A 21,839-nucleotide genomic window follows, 5' to 3' on the forward strand; every position below is an offset into this window, starting at 1 on the left:
GACAGGCTCCGAACATGTAGAAGGAGAAGGGGGAAGCATGAGTACCTAGCTGCCAGGTGTAGTTTGGTGATGGATGAAATGTAAAGACCAGAAGGAGGTGCAGGAGTATTTAGTTTGTGTAGTTGGTGTTCTATTGAGGTCATTTAATAAAAGAGGAGGAAGGAGAGGTTTTTTTTTTTTTAATTCTGAAATTTTGAGATAATTATATATTTATGTATAATGAGCAAGAGAGCCTATGTATCATTTATGCAGCTTTTCCAAAGGCAACAGTTGCAAAACTATAGTACGATAACAGCATACCTAGATGTGAACCCTGATGTGGTTTAGATAGAGAATCTTTGGATCACCACAGAGGTGCTTCATGTTGCCCTATTATAGACACACTCATCCTTGGCCTCCACCCTGTTTTTGATCTGACAACTTGACTGTCATTAGTTTCCAGAACTTGGCCATTTAATGAATGTTATGTTAATTAAATCTTACACTGTCTAACTTTTTAGGTTTGGCTTTTTTCACTTAGCATAATTCTCTGGAGGTGTTTCCAAGTAATTTTGGACATGAGTAGTTTTATTCCTTTGCTGAGTAAGACTCGATGGTACAGATACCTTATAATGTAACCGTTCATCCAGTGAAGGACATCTGAATGGTCTCCTCTTCCATGAACATTCACGTGTGTAGGTTTCTGTGTGAACTTCAGTTTTCATGTTTTTCTGGGATAAACAGGAGTGCAATTGCTGGAATATTTTATAGTTGTATGTGTAGTTTTTAAATAAACTGCCCACCTGTTTTCAAGAGAAGCCCCACCATTTTATATTTTTACCACTGGAGTGTGACTGGTCCAGTTTTTATGCATCCTAACCAGCATTTGTCATTGTCATTAACTTTTATTTTTGGCCCGTCCCATGATAGATGTGTGATGACATCTCACTGTGATTTTAATTTGGATTTCTTTAATGGCTAATGTTGTTGAAAATATTTTCTTGTGACTAATTGCCATCTGTGTATCCTCTTTGATGAAATGTCTCTTCATATGGTGTATTTTCTGATTGGATTGTTGACTTTTTAATGCTGAAGTTTTTAGAGCTCTTCATATATTTTAAATCTAGTCATTTGTCAGATACATCTTTGCAAACAATTTTCCCAGTCTCTAGCCTACTTTTTTTCCCATCCTCTTAGCAAGGTCTTTTATAGATCTCAGGATTTTAATTTCAAGAGGTCCAACTGATCAATTTTTTCTTAAGAATTATGCTTTGGTGCGAAGTCTAAGGTAATTTGTTGAATATTAACCTCTAAAGATTTTCTGGGTTTTTTTCCCCCTGAATGTTTTAGTTTTATAGTTTACATTTGAGTACGTGATCCATTTTGAGTTAATTATTAGCTATGTTGTGAGACTTAGGACAAGCTTTATTTACTTTGTTTTTCCTATGGAGTTCAGATATCTTCACAGTTGAAATCGTTATCCTTTTAAAATTTAATTGCATTTGTGTATTTCTCAAGAATAATTTGGGCATAGTGCTGTGGGTCTATTTCTGTTTTCAGGTTATCTTCTCCATCGATTGTGTGGTCTTGGGGGAGCACTAGACACACAGACCTTGATTACTGTTGTATAGTAAGTCTTAAAATCTGCTGAATTCACTTTCCTTCCCAAAATTACTGAGTATTCTAGTTTTGTGATCTTTTGATTAAAAATTTTAGAAAGACGCATATCTACAAAGAAATTTGTTGGGCTTTTGATTTCTGTTAAATTTATATATAAATTTGAGAATAAACATCTTTACTATTTAGATTTTTCTAATCCCTGAATACATCTCTTGGTTTAAATCTTCAATAGTGTGGAGTTTTTAGCATACACATACCTTGTTAGATTTACGCCTTTAAAAAAATAGCAAATATAAGCGGTATTTTAAATAGTGGTGAGTGGTGGGGTCATCAGTGTAGTTTGGGAGGAGGGACTCCTAATGGAGACCAAGAAAATGTAAACCCCATCTACTCCCCTCACCCCCCCCCCCAAAAAAAAAAAAAGAGATCATAATAGGGGCTTGGATTAGACTCTCAAAATCCAAGAGTGATTTTTAATTGTTTATTGCAATATATGGTAAGCATTCATTATGGGTTGAATTGTGCCTCCCTGAGCCAATCCTCAGTATCTCAGGATGTGGCTTAATTGGGAAATCAGGTCATTTGCCAGTGCAACTAAGGTGAAGTTATACTGAGTAGGGAGGTCTGCATTCCAGTATGATTAGTTTCCTTATAAAAAATAAATGGCCATGTGAAGACGGGGTGGGGGGGGCACACATTACATCATGTGGTAGTGAGGGCAGAGGCTAGTGTGTGGCCACTGTAATTCCAAGAACCCCAGAGCCTGCTGGCAAAGAAACAGCTGGCAGGAGGCATGGAAGCATTCTCCTAGGTATCAAAGCATGGTCCTAGGGACACCAGGATTTCTTACTTCGAGACTCCAAAACTGAGATGCTCAATTTGTTGATTAGTTTCTGATGCTTTGGTAGAGCAGCCACAGGGAGGCCAATACATTCCTATGTTATCAATTAAAAGTGTTTGGTTTTTTTTCCAACTAAAGAGCTGGTGTAAAGTGCTCAAATCCTCTAGTTCTGACTCTTTAATTAAAGGTAACAGCCTGTCTGTTTCTTTCCCTCCCTCCTTCTCTCTCTCTCTCTCTCTCTCTCTCTCTGTCTCTCTCTCTCCCCCCCTCCCTCCCTCTCTCCCCCTTCCTCCCCCTCTCTAGTAAAGTTTTGGCAGAGTCTGTGAGGAACTGCAGGCTGCCAAGACAAATACAAATATATTTAAAAATTCCTATCTGCTGGATGCAACTTTGCAGAGGTGTTCTATCATTATGTTAAAGAATAAAGATGATCTTTGAATTTAAAAAGGAAATGAATTAAACATTTTATCAGCTTCCTTATTTGAAATTTTGAGTTTCAGCGGAACACAAAAGATGTTAAAAGTAAGCATATGTATATGATTTTTTAATTATCTTATTTTATCTAAGGCAAACCTGAGCATTTATAGGTCAGTAGAAAGGAGAGAAAACTGGAAACTTTGCCAGGTACACGTGTTACGTAGAATATGTTTGAAAATACGGTTGACTTCATATAATATGATAGAAGAAAGCGTAGAAATAAGTTATATATGCATACACCTATACATACCCCTGCACATACAGCCCGCACACGCATGCACGCGCACACATACACATAATTTTTGTTTTCTGTTGACATAACAAAGGACCAAATCTTAGTGGCTTAAAACAAGGCCCATCACTTTTTCAGTTCTGTGGACTGGAAGCCTGGGCACAGGGTGGTCAGGTGAGTTCTTCGCTCCAGGTCTCAAGACTGCAATAAACATGGCGGCAGGGCGACCTCACTTTTGGTGGCTTTGGGGAAGAATTAACTTGCAGAATCATTCAGGCTGAATGCCAGGCCCTAGCTGTTGAAGGATTTTGTTTTCTGTTTTCTTATTGGCTGTCGGACTAGGGCGACATTCCTCCCTAGAGGCTATACTTGATTTCCCAGGCTTTCCATGAGGCCCCTCTAGCAATGCTGTGTCCAGTCCCAATGCAGTGATTATCCCCTCCCCTTTTGTCTCAACTCTTACCATCTCCTATGTTGGAGAAAGGGCCTGCTTGAGTTACCAAGGATAATCTTATCTTAATATCCAGAGTGTTAATCACAGCTGCAAAGTGTGTTCAGTCTTACAATGTATCCTATTCATATAAGCATCTTTCAGGGGCTCTTCTGCCTATCAAATAGGAACCAATGCTAGTTCTACATTTTTTACTCCTTAATGAAGAATTTGCTAACTTTTAAAAAATATTTTTTAAAGTTTAAAATCCAGTATAAACATACAGTGTTGCTATAAAGTTACCTCTTAGAACCACTTTTGCTTCATCCCAGAGATTTTGGACCATTGTGTTTTTCATTTTCACTTGTGCCCACGTATTTTTTGATTTCCTTTGTGATTTCTTTTTTTTTTTTTTTTTTTAATTTTTTTTTTCAACGTTTATTTATTTTTGGGACAGAGAGAGACAGAGCATGAATGGGGGAGGGGCAGAGAGAGAGGGAAACACAGAATCGGAAACAGGCTCCAGGCTCTGAGCCATCAGCTCAGAGCCTGACGCGGGGCTCGAACTCCTGGACCGCAAGATCGTGACCTGGCTGAAGTCGGACGCTTAACCGACTGCGCCACCCAGGCGCCCCTCCTTTGTGATTTCTTGACCCATTCGTTATTTAGTAGCATGTTATTTAACCTCCATTTATTTGTGATCTTTCCAGATTTTGGGGGGATTGATTTCTAGTTCATAGTACTGTGGTTAGAAAAGATACATAATATGACTTCAATCTTACTGAATTTGTTGAAACTTGTTTTGTGGCCTAACATGTGATCTGTTCTGGAGAATATGCCATGTGCACTCGAAAAAAAGCATGTGTATTCTCTTAGGATGGAATGTTGTGAATATATTTATTAGATCCATCTGGTCTGATGTGTCATTCAAAACCACAGTTTCCTTGTCAATTTTCTATATGTATCACCTATTCATTGATATGTGTGGGGGTGTTAATATCCCCTACTATATGTATTAGCATGAGCCACTCTGCCAGGCACTGTTCTATTAGGAATATTACTCATTAAATCCTCACTTCAACTATATGTGGTAGTGTTGGTGTCCCCATTTTACCACAGGAATACTGAGACCTAGGGAAGTAACTCCTTTTTTCTTATTGAAGACAGTGTACTATTACTGAATTACTAGTAATGACTTTTTTTTATTAGCTGCTTTATGTATTTGGACACTCCCATGTTAGGTGCATAGATATTTACAATTGTTCCCTTTATGATCTAGTATTTTTTTTTTTGGTCCTTTGTTATGTTCTTTGCTTTAAAGTCCATTTTGTCTGATACCATAAATGCTATCCTGGCTTTCTTTACACTTCCATACACCTCCGTTTGTATGATAAATGCTTATCCATCCCTTGGCTTTTGATCTGCATGTGCCTTCAGGTCTGAAAGGAATGTCTTGTAGGCAGTGTATACATAGGTCCCCCCCCCCCTTTTTTTTTTTTTATCAATTCTGTCACCTATTTCTTTTAATTAGAACATTTAGTCCATTTATGTTTGAAGTAATTCTTGATCTGTACTCACTGCCATTTTGTTACTTGGATAGTTTTGTAGTGCTTTTTGTTCTCATGGTTTGCTTGCTTTCTTTAGTGATATACTCGGATTCCTTGCTCTTTATTTTTTGGATCTCTATTACTGGTTTTTGATATCAGGTTTGCATATAATATTATGCACATAGCAGTCTATGTTTTAGTTGATTATTGTTTGTTTGGACCCATTCTTGACTCCTCTCCCTGCTTCCTCTCTCTTCCCCACTGTATACTGTTATACTTCACATCCTTTTATTTTGTGAATCCCTTGACTGACTTTTATAGACTGTTTTTCCTGCTTTTGCTTCTTTTCTTACTCATGCTTATGGTTGGTCTTTCTACTCAGAATCCCCTTTAACATTTTTTGTAGGGCTGGTTTAGTGGTTATGAACTTCTTTAGCTTTTGTTTGTCTGGGAAACACTCTCCTTTCATTCTGAAGGATAGCCTTGCTTCATAGAGTATTGGTTGCAGGGTTTTTTCTTTTGCACTTTAAATCTATCCTGCCACTCCATTCTGGCCTTCAAAGTTTCTGCTGAAAAATCAGTTGATAAATTGTATGTAACTGTTTTTGTTACAGCTTTTAAGATTCTCTTTATCACTACTTTTTTTCCATTTTAATTACTACAAGTCTTTGTGTGGACCTCCAACAAAACCCATGGTTGATTTTGTTGGAGACTCTCTCGCCTCCTGGATTTGGATGTTTGTTTCCTTCTCGAAATTTGGGAAGTTTTCAGCTACTTTTCCAAATAAATTTTCTGCCCCTTACTCTCTCTTCTCCTTCTGGGTTCCTTATAATGTGAAGGTTACTATACTTAATGGTGTTGCTGAGTTCCCTGGGTTTATTCATCTATTTTTTCTCTCTCCTGTTCAACTTGATTGCTTTCCCATTACCCTGTCCTCCAGGTCACTGATCTATTCTTCTGCTTCCTCTAGTCTACTATTTATTCCATCTGTGTATTTTTAATTTCAATTATGGAGTTCTTCATCTCTGGTTCTTTGTTTTCTCTCTTTGTTGAAGGTGTCATTGAGGTCCTCCACTCTTTTCTCAAGCCCAGTGAGTATCTTTATGACCATTGCTTTAAATTCTCTATCAGGCAATTACTTATCTCTGTTTCATGTAGCTCTCTTGTTGTGATTTTTGTCCTATTCTTTGAGTTGTGACCTAGTCCTCTGTCTCCTTGGGTTGTCCGACCTTCTGGGTCTGTTTATAGGTTTAAAAAGTTGGCTATGTCTCCTGCTCTTGAAAGTAGTGGCCTTATGAAGAAGGGGTCCTGTAGTACCCTAGAGTGCAGTGTCCCCTGTTCTCCAGAACCTATGCTTCACCATTTGTCTCCTGTGTATATTATACCCTACTGTTGTGGCTGAGTTGCTTTTGCCTTCAGTAATTAGGAGTGGCACTCTCTGCTTGCTGTGGAGCAGGTTTGGTCCCTGTGTTGTTAGTGGGGCAGTCTGGGGCCACACTGGGCTTGAGTTATTAGACCGGGCGTTTGCCAGAGTTGCAGTAGCACTAAACTGCAGGGCAGTTTCCCTGCTTTGTCTCCTGAGAAGCATTTGTTGGTGGGCAAGGCCTGCAGTCCACCCCAATGTCTGCCCCCAACCTGCTGAGGCTGCAATCAGACTTGTGTGTAGTTATCTTCCCTTCTCCCCAAGGGACAAGTCACTTTGGAGTGTTGCCGGTCCCTGTTGGGGCTGCTTGTATTCTGCCTGGCTTTGGAATGGGCTCTGTCCAAGGATGTATTGGAATAGCATGCCCACAGGAGAACACAGAGTTGAGGTGCATTCTTAGCAAATTAGGTAGTGCATGTTGGCGCTGGGCTGGTTTCTGCAGCTGTCTGTGTGTCTAGGTTGGATGGTGGGGGAGGGAAATGGTGGCTGCCAGCTTCCTTGTTCTTGAAGTCTCTCATTGATGACAGTCCCTCCAGCACATGCTCAGAGACTGGTAAAGAAGACTTCCATATACCCCTGGTGTTTTTCAAACTGCTGCTTCAGTGCTATATCTCCATGGGGCTGTTTGTTGTGCTATCTTTTTAAGGGTGGGGACTGTGTTTCTCCTTTCCCTTCCCACTCTCCCAGAGCTGAGCCAGCTGATTTTTAAAGGTCTATGTGTTAAGCCCAGCTGAGTGTGAGAACATGGGGAAATTATGGGTTTCTTGTGAGTTCCTCCTGCCTGAGGTGCTTGGTGGACAGGTCTAGTCTCTTTCTTTTCTCTCTCTCTCTTTTTTTTTTTCTTTAAAGTTTACTTACTGAGAGAGAGAAAGAGCATGTGTGTGTGCCTTCATGAACCTTTGAATGGGGGAGGGCCAGAGGGAGAGGGAATTCCCTTGACACTGGGCTCAAGAACTCCTGAACCATGAGATAATGACCTCAGCCAACATCAAGAGTTGAATACTTGACAGAGCCACCCAGGTGTCCTCTCTCCCTTTTCTGTGCTCAAAGTGTGTCTCCCTTTTGTAGACCGTCCTGAAGGTCCATTTGTCTCCTGACCATGCCTCTACCTTTCCTAGTCTTCTAGATGTGGCTTTTTCTCTGCATTTAGCTGTGGAGAGTCTGTTCTGCCAGTCTGAGTCATTTTCTGGGTGATTTTACACTGATTATGGGTATTACCTAGTTGTACCCACGCAACGAGGGGTGAGAGCCTCCAGTCCTCCTACGCTGCCGTCTCCCCCAGAAGTCCCTGCAGTTTGCTAATTTTCATGAATTCTTCTAATTCTTCATAAAACAGAAAAATGAAATTACACTGAATACAAGTGTAATAACAATCATAAAATAGCTGTTGAAATGGCCTTGAGAAATGCTGTGGTCCAATAAAGCTGGTAGGAAAATTTCAGGTCTTGAATCTGTGTTCAATCATCAGAAGATGGTGTAACCCTCCCTCAAAGGCTCTAAATTATGCTTCATGCTTCCTGTTGTTTGGAAAAAAAAATCAGAGAAAAGCAATTTTTAAGAGCCACAGTAAACTTAAATGTAGCTTTTCTTATAGAACGCTCAAGTCATAGCTTTGTTTAGAAATATCCTTCCTGTTGCAAACCATACGTAGTGGAATAGAAACAACAGCAACAAAATAAACCTAGGTAAGGATTTACATTGCACAGTTTTTATTTTTTTAAATTTTTTTTTAACGTTTATTTATTTTTGAGATGGAGAGAGACACAGCATGAACGGGGAAGGGGCCGAGAGAGAGGGAAACACAGAATCGGAAGCAGGCTCCAGGCTCTGAGCCATCAGCCCAGAGCCCGACGCGGGGCTCGAACTCGCAGACCGCGAGATCGTGACCTGAGCCGAAGTCGGACGCTCAACCGTCTGAGCCACCCAGGCGCCCCTACGTTGCACAGTTTTTAAACTGAGGATTCTCTTTCCTGGTGAAAGGCAAATTCTAAACGAGGCTAAAAGGAAGAATGGGATTTTCTGCACACACAACACTTTGAACACAATTCGTAATAGGTTGATAAGGATATATCATGTTTTAGGTACTTATTAGATCATATACGCATTTTAAGCATACACCATTTGAATTTAACAAGGACTGAAATATTTGGAGACTTATTTTTGTTCCCGGTCAACCCACAGAACTGCATGTGTTAACCTGAAGTAGATTTGCTTTTGTCTAAGAGTGACTCTAGGGGTGCCTGAGTGGCTCGGTTGAGCCTCCGACGACTTCGGCTCAGGTCATGATCTCGAAGTTTGTGAGTTCGAGCCCCATCCGGGGAGCCCCGCTCACGTCGGGCTCTGTGCTGACAGCTCAGAGCCTCTATGTAGCCTGCTTTGGATTTTGTGTCTCCCTTCCTGTCTGCCCCTCCCCCCCTCACTCTAGGTCGGTCTCTCTCTCTCTCTCTCTCTCTCTCTCAAAAATAAATAAACATTAAAATAAATAAATGACTCTAGTAATCGATGACCCCCCCCCCCCCCCGACCTTGCCTCAACCTTAGTTTCCCTCCTCTCCACTAAACCTCAGACAGGCTACATGACCTCCCTCTTAAAACATTTAATTAAGAAATCTTGTAAATTCTTAGCCCTTTTTAAGATGTAAATTAAAAAAACAAAACAAAACAAAAAACTTTTGCAGGTTTTACAACCCAGGACTGTTTTCCAGAACCTGGGGGTAATTGCTTTGAAATGTAATCTTCAAGAAAGGATCCCTATCTCAAGTCTGGGGGTTGGGGAGTAGGAGCCTAACTTTTTAAGTGCTTAGCAGTCAGCACAAATGCTCTCATCACATTGACTGACTTCCTTTAACTCCCTCCAGTGCCTTCCACTGCTTTATACCAGCACTGAAAAAACCCTCCTTTCTGTTTCAGCAGAGTAGAGTTCAGTCTGTGTCGGCTATTGCCAGAGTCGTGAATAAAGTCTGTCTTGCCAGTTTTTGTCCAATGCAATTTTTCTTTGACAATAGGAAAAATATTGTTTACATTCCATTCCAATAGGAACCCCAGTTATTTCTCTGTCAAGAAATATGAAGTATTAGGGGACATAACAACCCCTCCCTCCCCCCCAAAAAAATCCATACCCTTAGGTTTCAAAATCAAGTGCTATGGGGAACGAGAAGTTTCAAACCTTAATGTAAACTGGTAAAATTGTACTTCTCTAATTACAAAGAAAATAATAAAATAAACTGGTTAAAAATAATGCTTGAGCATTTTCAAAAACAAAGATCCTTGTTAAAAGGCAGCTTTTAAAGGTTCAAGAGGACTTAAGTTCTTAAACTTTTTTAACGTTTATTTTTGAGAGAGAGAGAGAGAGAGAGGGAGCACGAGCAGGGAAAGGGCAGAGAGAGAGGGAGATAGAAAATCCAAAGCAGGTTCCACACTCTGAGCTGTGAACACAGAGCCTGAGGTGGGGCTTGAACTCCCAAACAGTGAGATCATGACCTGGGCTGAAATTGGATGCTTAACCAGCCGAGCCACCCAGAGGCCCCAAGAGGACTTGAGTTCTTTTGTGTTTTGTTGTTGTTCCTCTTCTTCAGATAGCCATGGGCCATCTGTGTTACTAAGATACAATTAAAATGGGGGAAAAACTTGACTGTTGAGAAGGGTTGGCTCAACAATATAAGGATTCCAATTCCTAGTTTCATTATAGAATTAGACTGAAATTGTTACCTTTTTTAATGTAGAAAAAAATGTTAAGCTGACCTGGAGTTTGCTGCTCATTTCCAGTGTCTTGCAACCTTCCCCTTCTGGCAGAGGGTTGGTGCAGGCACGGACACTCTGAAGGGAGTCTGTGTGACATCGTCAGGCCTGGGCAAGTGATCTCAAAGTCCCACGCAGTCCATACCTTCTGATTAAAGCTTGGCATTTGTTTTCTTGCCCTTTAGAGCAGACGGCATGCTGCCTGGAATTAGAAATACGAAAGACAGAGGAACTTCACACTGTATAGAGAACGTTTTTTGCTCTATTTTCATAAAGCAGATGAGTCGCCAAACTTCCTTTAAAAATAACTTGAATCCCTTGTTTGTGCGTGTAGATCTTAGTATTCTTTCTCTAGCTCTCTACCATAAGCTCCTGAGTCCTTATGTGGATGTTACTTTTTAGCTCTGCTTAAGAGAAGAATACTTCCGTTGTCCAAAGCATTAACTAAGGGATTTTGTTTGTTTTCTACAGGTAGTATCACTTTTGTGAACTTTATGGCTGGTCTGTGAGTCGAGATGATTTGTTGTGGGTTTAAGAAGACAAACTGTTGTCATAGGACTTACTAACGATATAATGAGCCCTTTGCCATAGATCCATACCTGGGATTTCAATGCTGGCCATGCTTATCCCTACCTGTTTAGGTCACCTCTGATAGTAAGAGAGCAGGGTAGTCGATTCTTGGTGAGAAAGTTCAGTTTAAGATGAATGAATTCTGAGTGTTTCATGAAAATTCCCAAGAATTTTTTTTTTTTTAATTTTAGGTTTATTTTGAGAGACTGCGTGAGCAAGGGAGGGGCAGAGAGTAGGGGAGAGAGAGAATCCCAAGTAGGCTCTGTGCTAACAGCAGGGCTCAAACTTCTGAAACCATGAGATTATGACCTGAGCTGAAACTGAGAGTTGGATGCTTAACCAACAGAGCCAACCAGGCACCCCTCCCAAAAATTCTTCATGTTCAGATTCACAATTGTATTTCATGCAATTAGTGTCCTTGACTAGGCAAAGCTATTTTCTCAGTGATTGATTTTAGTAATATGAGCAACTTTTCTTTATAAATACATCTGTTTCTATAGATATTGCCATGGTTGTGCTCCCTTCCTCAAGCTCTTGGCACATTTGTGATTCAGGAGTCTACACTGAGCTCCGTTTCTCCTCGGCCCTCCCTGAACCGGATTCTATATTGCCCTTATATTGGACAACCCAAAATATATATATAATATATAATATATATATATATTATATATATATAAGACTGAACCCTTTGGGCTTATATATATATGTGTGTGTGTATGTGTATATACATATATATATATATATGTATATACACATACATATATATGTAGTTGGTTGCTTAACTGAGCCACCCAGACGCCCCAAGGGTTCAGTCTTCTTGATCCTCAAGGGGAATTATTTCTCTCTCCTGCTCTATCTTATGTAGATAATGGCTGAAGGTGTGATAGTCTTCCATAGATGCATCCGGATGCTGACCAAGATCCCCCTGCTGGAGGCTGGGTCAGCCACTAAAATCATTTATAGCACTTACAAGCATTTATAGTGCATTTGTAGAGTTAGTAGGGTAAAATCAGTACTGATAATAAAAAACTGGTAGAATACATCTACTCAATGTTTCTTACAAGCCAGATACTATATATTTCCCATAATTACCGTTTTTAATCTTTGCAGAAACGTTTATATACCCATATACTTCCGTTGTCCTGACGCAAACCGAAGCTCTGGAATGTCAGAAATACAGGTGACCCTGTTACCATAGGGGGGAGAGTCTGTGTTGTGTGAATGGAGGTCTCTGTTCTTGGGTTCCTGGTGAAAGGTTTCACAGGAGGATCCAAGCTTGAATAAAGACAGCCTGAAGGAAAGCAGTAAGCAAAGAGCAGTTTCTTAAGGCCAAGAGTCCACGCTCCAGGTGGGGGAGAGGGCCAGGCCAGAGGTGGTAACTGCCCTGAGGCTATGGGGTGGAGGGGCAGTGCTTGGCTTTGTTGTGAGCTGACTTGTGTCTCTGGCCAGAGTGGTGTGTACTGGAAGCTGCTTCCAGTCATTTGGGGGATTTCCTCCTGCGGGTTGGGAGGATGTTTTGCTTTGTTTTTTGGATTTTGGGTTTTGGTTCTTTGTGTTGTTGTTCTTGTTTGTCTTTTGACCCTACGAGGTTTGTACTGGAACTGTCATGGCAGCTTTCCCCACTGGAGGGGCTATAACTGCAACACAAATGTATCATAAGGAGTCTGGCAGTTACCCTGGGGCAGAGGTGAAAGAAAAGAGCCAGGGTTTTGCTCCTGTGGCTCCCAGCCCCCTGGGTCTTGGAAGCCACAAGGTCAGGATGTTCTGCCCTCAAGCTTATTACCCCTTGCCTCCAGCTCCTGTCTGCCTACTTTTGTCAAATCCGGTGGCAGCGCAGAGGTAGGGAGGTCAGGAATTAAACTTTGGTGTTCCAACTCCAGAGGTCTCCCCTCCTAAGTGAAAAGGCCTTGGGAGTTTGAGGTTATGTTTTGAAATACGTGCCAGTGTGAAAAGATCTATTGGAATGCAGGTGAGCTATGGATAGGGCTATTTTAGAAGTCGTCTTGCACTTCACTCTGATTTACATAAACCCGAAAGCCCCCACCAGCTCTAGTATTCCGTTAGTAATTGCACATTCCTTGTAACACCTCCGATTTGTGTCTCTACAACTGAGAGCCAGCGTTCCTCCGTGGACATTGGTTCAATGACCGAGTCCATTATGGTGCTAGTCTTCTAAGGGACCCTTCTGGCATCAGCTCTGCTTTTCCTCTCCTGATGTAACTCCTTATGTGTGACCACACGTAATCAAGTATTGTCTCAGTAATTTCCTCTATCTGTCATGTCCTGCATCAGCCTATTCCTTGCTATCTCTATTATGAAATCCCTTGCAAAGGAAATGTTTATCAGCCTCCTAATGGTAGCACTATAGTTTTGGCCAAGTGGAAGGTTATCCCATTAGGAAAGCAAGCGAATTGTCTTAGTTGCCTGCCTCATCCCCGCCCCCACTCCCCTTTACCCCTTTGTCTCTTAAATGCTACCATTATAGCTTTTAAATCCCAGTGGGCTAAGAATCTGCGTGACTTTAACTGTTAATGGCCTAACTCCATGAGGGATATAATTGCTTTTTCTTTTCTTAAAAAAACAATTTAACCATATTAATAGTACAGAATCACAGTTCTTGAACTCTGATTTGCCTTGCCTTAAAGAAATGCTGAAGGAAATGTTGGGGGCAGGGGGGAAGAGCAGGTTTGTTTCTTTGAGTACTGACCCTCTATCTCCTCATACATTCGTCATTCATGATGATCTTACACACTTGGTTACTTGCCCCAAAGAGAATCTCTTAACCTGGATTCATAAAGGTCCATGGATAGTTTTCAAGTGTCTGCAACCTCTGGAAATTATATGCAAAATACCAATCACACATGTTTGCACTTTTTGTAGACATAAGAGCACTCACTTTCATCAGACTCTGAATGGTTAGTGACGACAAAGATGAAGAATCTCTGATACTTTTGAAATGAGAGAAAGTGGCACTGTTCTGTGACCCAGCACCCTATAGCAACAGACACTGAAGCTCACCCATACACTTCGTCTGTTTTCAAAGGTCTCTAACTTGTGTTTTTCCCAGTGTTCCTAAATATCCCGAAGGAGCTCCCGCTGCAATGCAGTTAGATGCCAGAATAACTGTAAAATGTACTCTTCACAGCATATCCAGTCTCCTAAAGAAGTAAAATGCCCTCTCTCACTTACAAAAGGAAGAAACAACAAATTTTATCAGGGACAGTAGTTAAGTAACTGCTGAAATGAGGCGATGTCTTTAAGGCATAGATCGGTTTCAGCCCTGGGATTAGAACCTTAAGCTTCAGGCCCACAGCAAAGGAAGGTTGCCTTCTCTAGGATTCCCGCCGTCCTTCAAGATAATTTACAGAATGTTAATCACTACGGTGCCAGGTCAAACATCCAGGGACCACACAGAGGCACACATAATACTTTTAGACCAAAAAGAGTATTAGTAAATATCTTGGAAAAAAGTCAAGATAAACTTCAGAGTGACAATGAGCTAACAAATTTGGAAGAGTAGTTGAAAAATCAGAGGATGTAATGAGAAGATCAAACTTAAAGCTAATGAGAGTTTCGGGAGGGGAAAAAGAATAGAGGAAAGGGAATTGAGGAACTGGTGCTTGAGAATTTTCCAGAATTTAGAGACCGGGATCCACGGGTATATTAAGCACAGCATATAACAAGCAAGATGAGTAGGAAGTAAGTGCACATCTAGACACCTCGTCCTGGAACTGGAGCACCAAAGACGAAGACTGAAAGCTTCAATAGGAAGGTTAGGTCCACATCTGAAGGAATAGACTGGCAACAATTTTCTCAAACAATAATGGAGACCAAAAGACCACCTTGAATAGTGCCTCCAGCAAAAGTAGGAGAGTGAATCCATTTTTTTCCTACAAAATTGAGCCAATTTATTACAGTTGTTTTATTACAGTTTTTAAGTAGCTTTCTACAGGATGCACTTCAGGAATTACAGTAGTACCACAGTAGTTTTTATTAATGAAAATGGGAATTTAAAAATCTGTAAGACTGATGAAAATACTACATGTGAAACTTGGAGGATGAATGAAAAATGTTGAAGGGCTATTTTATATATTTAAATAATTGCATTAGAGAGGGAGAAAGGCTAAAAATACTAGGGCTGACTGTCCCATAACCTTTAAAACCGGAAATAAAAACAGAAGTAATAAAATTGCAAAGTGGAGTATGTGTGTTCTATTTTATGAAATAATTTTGCAGTAAAGAGAAACAGAGCCTCAAAGTTTTCTTTGTAAACACCATAATGAAGCGATGATTGTACAAGAAGAAACTTCTGCATAAACTATCATAAGCAAGTTTGGGTTATGGCAGGAATCTAAGAATAGATAAAAGGCCATATAGAAGAGTAACTTACCTCTATTTTTATTTGTTATAATATACAATATTGAGTCATATATCCTAGTGACTTGATATTTTTTAGACATTTCAAAAGGATCCCTATTAAAAGTCTAGTTAACATTTGTCACCATCCAAAGTAAATACAATGTTATTGACTCTGTCTTTTGGCTAAGATCTAGTGTCTGTTCTCAGCTACAATTAAAAAAATAACTTCTAAAAGCCCTGTAGAATGAGAATGAGAAAAGACCTGAATAAACCATACTAACAATTAACAGGAGAACATAGGTGCAGTGAATTTTAAAAATGAGGAGAATCTTCTAAATTTGTATGCCACTCTATTTGCTAGGAATATGGACAAGTTCTGGTCCAAAAAGAGGACAGCATGAGTAAGTCTGAGCTTTAAATAGATAAAACGAGTAGATAAAAATGTTATCACCACTAAAGCAATGAGCACAAATGAATTTTCGGGCAATTTCTACTTAACTTTCAAAAACCAGATTATTCCAGGTATCTATAAATTTGTCTAGAAAAATAAGATCTCCATTGCATTGTCTGAAATTAATGTGACGTTCTTGATTCCAAATCCTGGAAAGAACAGTATGAGAAAGATTACAGGTCAATCTCCCTCTTGAGCATGGAAGAATTCTTAAAATGATAGCAAGCCTAATCTAGCACGTGTGTGTGTGTGTGTGTGTGTGTGTGTGTGTGTGATATAATGTGTATGTAACATGTATATAATATACTATATGTGTAACATATAGTATACATATAGAAATTTTGAATCCCGATCAATTGAGTTTATGCAGGAATAACACACATGTTTATGGTTTGTTTCCTTTCATCTATTTATAAAGTCCTCAATTTATGAAAAAAATGTGTATACGTCTTCATGATAAAAATTCTTACTGTAATTGGATTAGATGTGAATTCAATTGGGAAAAGAATGGTTACCAAAAGTTTTTAGACCATTCTTAATGATAAAACACTTAAAAGCATTACTTTAAAATAAAATTATTTTAAAATAAAATTATTAAAATGATACCCGTTATCAGAGCTTGTAAACATTTCCTTGGAGGTACTACTCACTGCAGTAAAACCAGAAAAACATGGAAGGGTTTCAAAGGAGGAAAATCTATTTGTACATGATCAACGCAGAAAACACAGGAACGTAAATTTACATTACTGAATTAGACGAAAGCAGTTATCTAGATAATAGCATCAAAGTGCATGAGTCTATATTTTAAACATGAGAACAATATTATAACTGTAAAATAAGTACAATTTTAAGGCAACAAAAACAGTAAAAAATCTGAAAAGTACAAGATTGTAATGCAGGAACTTTAAAAACTTTGAAAACCATGGAAGATGATGTTAACTGGTGATGAGGTATTCCATTTTACTTATTTTGCAAAGTTTTTATGGATCCAACGCGATTTTAATTGTACGTGGAAGAGCAAAGCCCTCAAAATAGGCAAACTAATATCATGGTGAGTTGCTACTTTGGGGTAAAAAGTGAGTACTTGAGATGTAGCAGAAAGCAAGACGTCATAAATGGTCAGTTTACTTGTAGAGGTCTTTGCACACAGGGACACTTGATATGTGTAGGTTTGGGATTGGCAACGTGGGTTAGGGAATTGCCTTCTTGAACAAGACACATGGAGAGCCAATCCTAGAAGAAACGGCAAAACTGGGAAAAGTTGTTTGCAACCTGCATAATTGATAAATACGTGTGTCTTAGAACTGTGAAAGGAAGCAAGAAAAATGGTCAGTTAAAACATTGGCAAAATACGAATGATTTCATAGCAGAGGGCAATAAATGTATGATTAAAGAGAAGGTATTCAGTGTCTTTCATAACTAGGGGAATGCACATCCTAGAAACTGAGATAAGAATTTACTAGATTAAGAAAAGGGGGGGGGTTAGGACATTGATAATATCAGGGGTCCCAGAGTGATGGGGAACTCTTACTTACTGATGGTGAAATTGTGTGTCACTGGGGTCTGGGAGACTGGTAGACCTTTTAAAACTGAATATCTTCTGTAGATCTAAACCCTGTCTCTTGCACTTACAGGAACGTGCCCAGGGAACTTCTGCTATCCCCTGTTCTAGGCCGTTGTCCTCTGTTATCTGGAATGTCACAAGTCTCCATGGGCTAGGATTTGTTCTTGTTTTTCCCCACTGGTAGGCAGAGCCTTTCTTTTAAAATGTAAAACTAGATTATGTCTTCTCTTTCAACAGCTTTCTATTGCATTTGGAATAAACTCCACACTTCTTCCAATGACCTACAAGGTCTTCTATGCTCTGGGTCCTTACTGTCTCTTTGACCAGGTCCTTAGTCCTCTCCTTCATGCTCCTTTATTCTTCAGCCACACCTGCTGCATTGACCTTTGTCTAACATCTAAGGCCCCCATCTTGGGGCCTTTGTACCTTTTCTTTCTTGTGCCTGAAATGCTTATATTTGTAGACCTTGTACCTCCTCACATCACACAGTTCTCTTTATTTCTCAACCAGGAATCTCCCCTAGTAGCATTTTTTCATATTGTAGTGGCAAATTTGATTTGAACTTTTGCATTTTCCATTTATAGTTCTTATTTTTGGTTTTATTAATTGGTAAGAGCTTTTTGCGTATTATAGCTACCTACCCTGTCTTCTACCTACCCTGTCTTACACCTGTATTACAAAAACATCTTTATAAACCTGACAAAGATCTATTTATACAATTAAGTTTCTTTCAGAGATTCTAAGCTTTCTAGTTTTCTAATAGAGTGAGTATAGCTTTCTGGTTTTTCTCTGAAGATTTTCTTTCTTTTTACATTTTAAGTAATTATTTCAACAGAATATATATCCATCTCTACCTGAAATATATACAGTACATATAAAGTGAGAAAGTGCTGTATGTTAACTTTCTTCCTGACGTGCATTTTATTGGCACTATTTATTTTGTAGTTAAGCTGGCCTTTCTTCACTGTATTGATATACCATACGTTGTATTTATTATTAGGATCTATTTTTGTTTTCTGTATTGTGTTCCACTTTTTATTTTTCTGTCCTTAGGGCAGTTCTGTAGGATCTGATGATGGCAGTTTCATTGTGATTTAATTACAACATATTTATAGTATATTTCAATATCTGTTAAAACAAGCTCCTGACCATATTTTCCAGTGTTTGAATTTTTGACTATTCTGTCTTCTTCAATATGAATTTTAAGATCAATTTATGTATGTAATTTTTTAAAAATAGTTTAAGAGTATTAAATTTTACAGTTAATGAACATTGATGCCTTTTCATTTGCATACATATTTATTCAATAGCATGGTTCTTTTCATATATTATGGATAAACCATAGCTAAGTAATTCAAACTGTTTTTATTTAATGATGAATATGTGTAAATATAACACAGTTTAAAAAACCAGTTTCCATGCTGGAGTGCTTAACTTTAGTCATTTACTAAGTATCATCATTTGTGTTTTTTTTTTTTTTTTTTTTTTTTTTTTAACCTACAGTTTGATTTTTAGGTTTATAGGAGTATCATCCCTGGAAACAGATTAACATTGTTTTTTCCAATGATTGTGCTGATTATTTAATTCTTGTCATATCGTAGAATTCATTAGAACTCAAAAGATGCTGAGCAATAATCAATCTAGCAATAATACTAGGTGTTTTCCTTAATTCTGGATTTTAACTGAAATGCCTGTAACATTGTGCCATGTACAGTGTTCTTTATGGTAAATTTTTCTTCCCATATTTAAACTGTGTTGTCCTCAATTTCCTGTTACTTTATGAGTGCTAAAAAGGCTTTTTTTTTTTTTTTTTTTTTTTTTCAACGTTTATTTATTTTGGGGACAGAGAGAGACAGAGCATGAACGGGGGAGGGGCAGAGAGAGAGGGAGACACAGAATCGGAAACAGGCTCCAGGCTCTGAGCTATCAGCCCAGAGCCCAACGCGGGGCTCGAACTCACGGACCGCGAGATCGTGACCTGGCTGAAGTCGGACGCTTAACCGACTGCGCCACCCAGGCGCCCCTAAAAAGGCTTTTAATGATCACAGTCCTCCCTCTTTTAATTTTTTTTAAATTTTGTTTATTTTTTAAATTTTACATCCAAATTAGTTAGCATGTAGTAAAACGATGATTTCAGGAGTAGATTCCTTAGTGCCCCTTACCCATTCAGCCCCTCCTCCCTTCCACACCCCCTCTGGTAACCCTCTGTTTGTTCTCCATATTTATGAGTCTCTTCTGTTTTGTCCCTCTCCCTGTTTTTATATTGTTTTTGTTTCCCTTCCCTTATGTTCATCTGTTTTGTCTCTTAAAGTCATCCTATGAGTGAAGTCATATGATTTTTTCTCTTTCTGTGACTAATTTCGCTTAGCATAATACCCTCCAGTTCCATCTGCGTAGTTGCAAATGATGTCACTGGACTGGAAGTGTTAATGGCTCAGTTTCAGCTAGGGTCCCAAGGCAAACAATAGGTGCCAGGTGCTTTCTCTTCAAAATAAAGAGAGGTAATTGGCAACTGACACAGGACACACAAATGTGAAATGTGACACATTGTGAAATCGCAAACCTAGACTACTTGGAAGTATAAAGTTGGAGATGGTTTGTTTTGGGGGGGGTGAGCATGGTTAGCTGTGACACCCCCCCCCCCCCGTCCTGCATACAGCACCATCTTCTCCGTTATTTTCATTCCCAACATAACGTCATGGAGGTGCTTGCCTTCGACCAAAGCCTAGAAAGAGCGAGATTGATGTTTGCCCCCAGAGCTACTAAGCAAAAGGACTGGTACATCCCTGATGTGGAACATTAAATAGCACTGGGACCGCAGGAAATTGCTGCCTGCCATCACAGTGAATAGAGATATTTGCATTTGGCCGGGCTTCCTTCTGTGTGAGCAGCACAGATGTTTTTCTGGGGACCAGATGTGCATTAAGCAATGCAACATTCTGGATACAATCTTAAGGAGACTTTGCCCAAAAAAAAGGCAACCTCAGGCACAAGAGGCTAGAGATATTCCCCAAGAGAGATGCTAAGTGTGGGCCAGCTGAAGGGGAGCATTCGCTGGACAGACTGAGTTCAGAGGGACTCGAAGAGGAGAGGTGGGGCGGGGGGGCTAGGGAGGGGGAAGTATTGGAGGAGTATCTTGGCACAAAAACATGCTGAGACTGAGAATCCCCTTGGAATCTGTCATTCCTAGAGACACTATGCTGGATTTCCTCTCTGCCCTTCTCTCTGTCCACAGCTCCAACCTGGAGGATCCAGAAAAAGGCAATGAGGGTGGCAAGGGGGCCGGGAGAAGGAGGGAGACCAGAAAAAAGTAGGGGGAAGAGAGGTGGACCAGTGGCTGCACGTGAGGCGCTCTGGGAAGATTTTAAATATTCTAGTGCCCACACCACAATTACACCAGAATCCCTTCATACTGGGATCCAGACATTGATCTTTTTGAAAGACTAAATTCATTATAATGACAGACATAAGGCAAAGCTATAGTCTGGTGTTTTGGAGGCTTTGTTAAAGTGCAGATTGATTCCACCTATGGGGGTGGGGCGTGAGATGGTCCAGTTCTAACAGGTTCTCAGGTGCTGCAGAGGCTACTGTCCCAGGACCACCCAAGAAGAATTATGTGTAGATCATTCACCCATCCACTCTGTGCTCTACTAGCCTGAAGACGTACTGAGCACTAGCTTATATATTTTAGTGACTGGCTTGAACCTCTTGATATGACTGAAATGTTTAGAGGAAGTTTATATTTAAGATCAACTGGAAAGGTTATAAGGCATACCTCCTACTCTAGTGATGGAAACAAACCCCAAGAACAGGCTTGTGTGAGTCATGGAGATTATACATTTATTTTCTGTCCTCATTAAAATTTCAGTTCAACGTTATAATAGTTTATAAGTAGTCACAGTAGTTCGCAAATCCATTGTTTACAGGTTTCTATAAAATACTGTTTATGGAGTCACTCTTATATTTATAAAACTCCCTGCTATAATTGGTCTATCACATCCATTGAAGCATGTCTGAGTTTCAGCCCTGGATTTACCACGTCATAACCTTGTGACCTTGAGGAACTATGCAACCTCCTGGTGCCTCAGTTTACTTAATACAAATAAGTAAACTTTTAGACCAGTGAATGAATCAAAAGCATTCAATAAGTGTTGTCTAATAATTTTTAATGTTAAAATCATTGTTTAGCATTATTATTTGCATTAGTCTGTTATATCTCCATCTGTTGAATATTTTGTAACTAGTAGGATTACTTAAAGTTACTTTGAAGAGGTTTGTTTTTTCTTTTTGTCCCCATCTTTAGGATATCTCTCAGTAGGAACAGTCCAATTACTTCTCTACTCCTTATAATTCTACAATATTACTTGTTTTTGTCCTTAATGCAGTTTCTAGGACTTCAAGTAAATTTATTTTCATTTTTTAAAAAACAACTTTGATTTTCATTACATTTCTTCTTTTGTTGTAAAAATCTGTTCCATCAATTTATCCTTTTGGCTATATTCCCTTTGCTTCTTTTTTTTTTTTTTTCCTTCCATTTTTTTAGTGTGTTTCTTAGTGTGAGTGCTAATTGCCTGTATTTTTAGTCTTCTTAAATTGAGAATTTTACAGC

The sequence above is a fragment of the Leopardus geoffroyi genome, chromosome D3 (genome assembly GCF_018350155.1).
Source record: "Leopardus geoffroyi isolate Oge1 chromosome D3, O.geoffroyi_Oge1_pat1.0, whole genome shotgun sequence".
NCBI lineage: Eukaryota > Metazoa > Chordata > Mammalia > Carnivora > Felidae > Leopardus > Leopardus geoffroyi.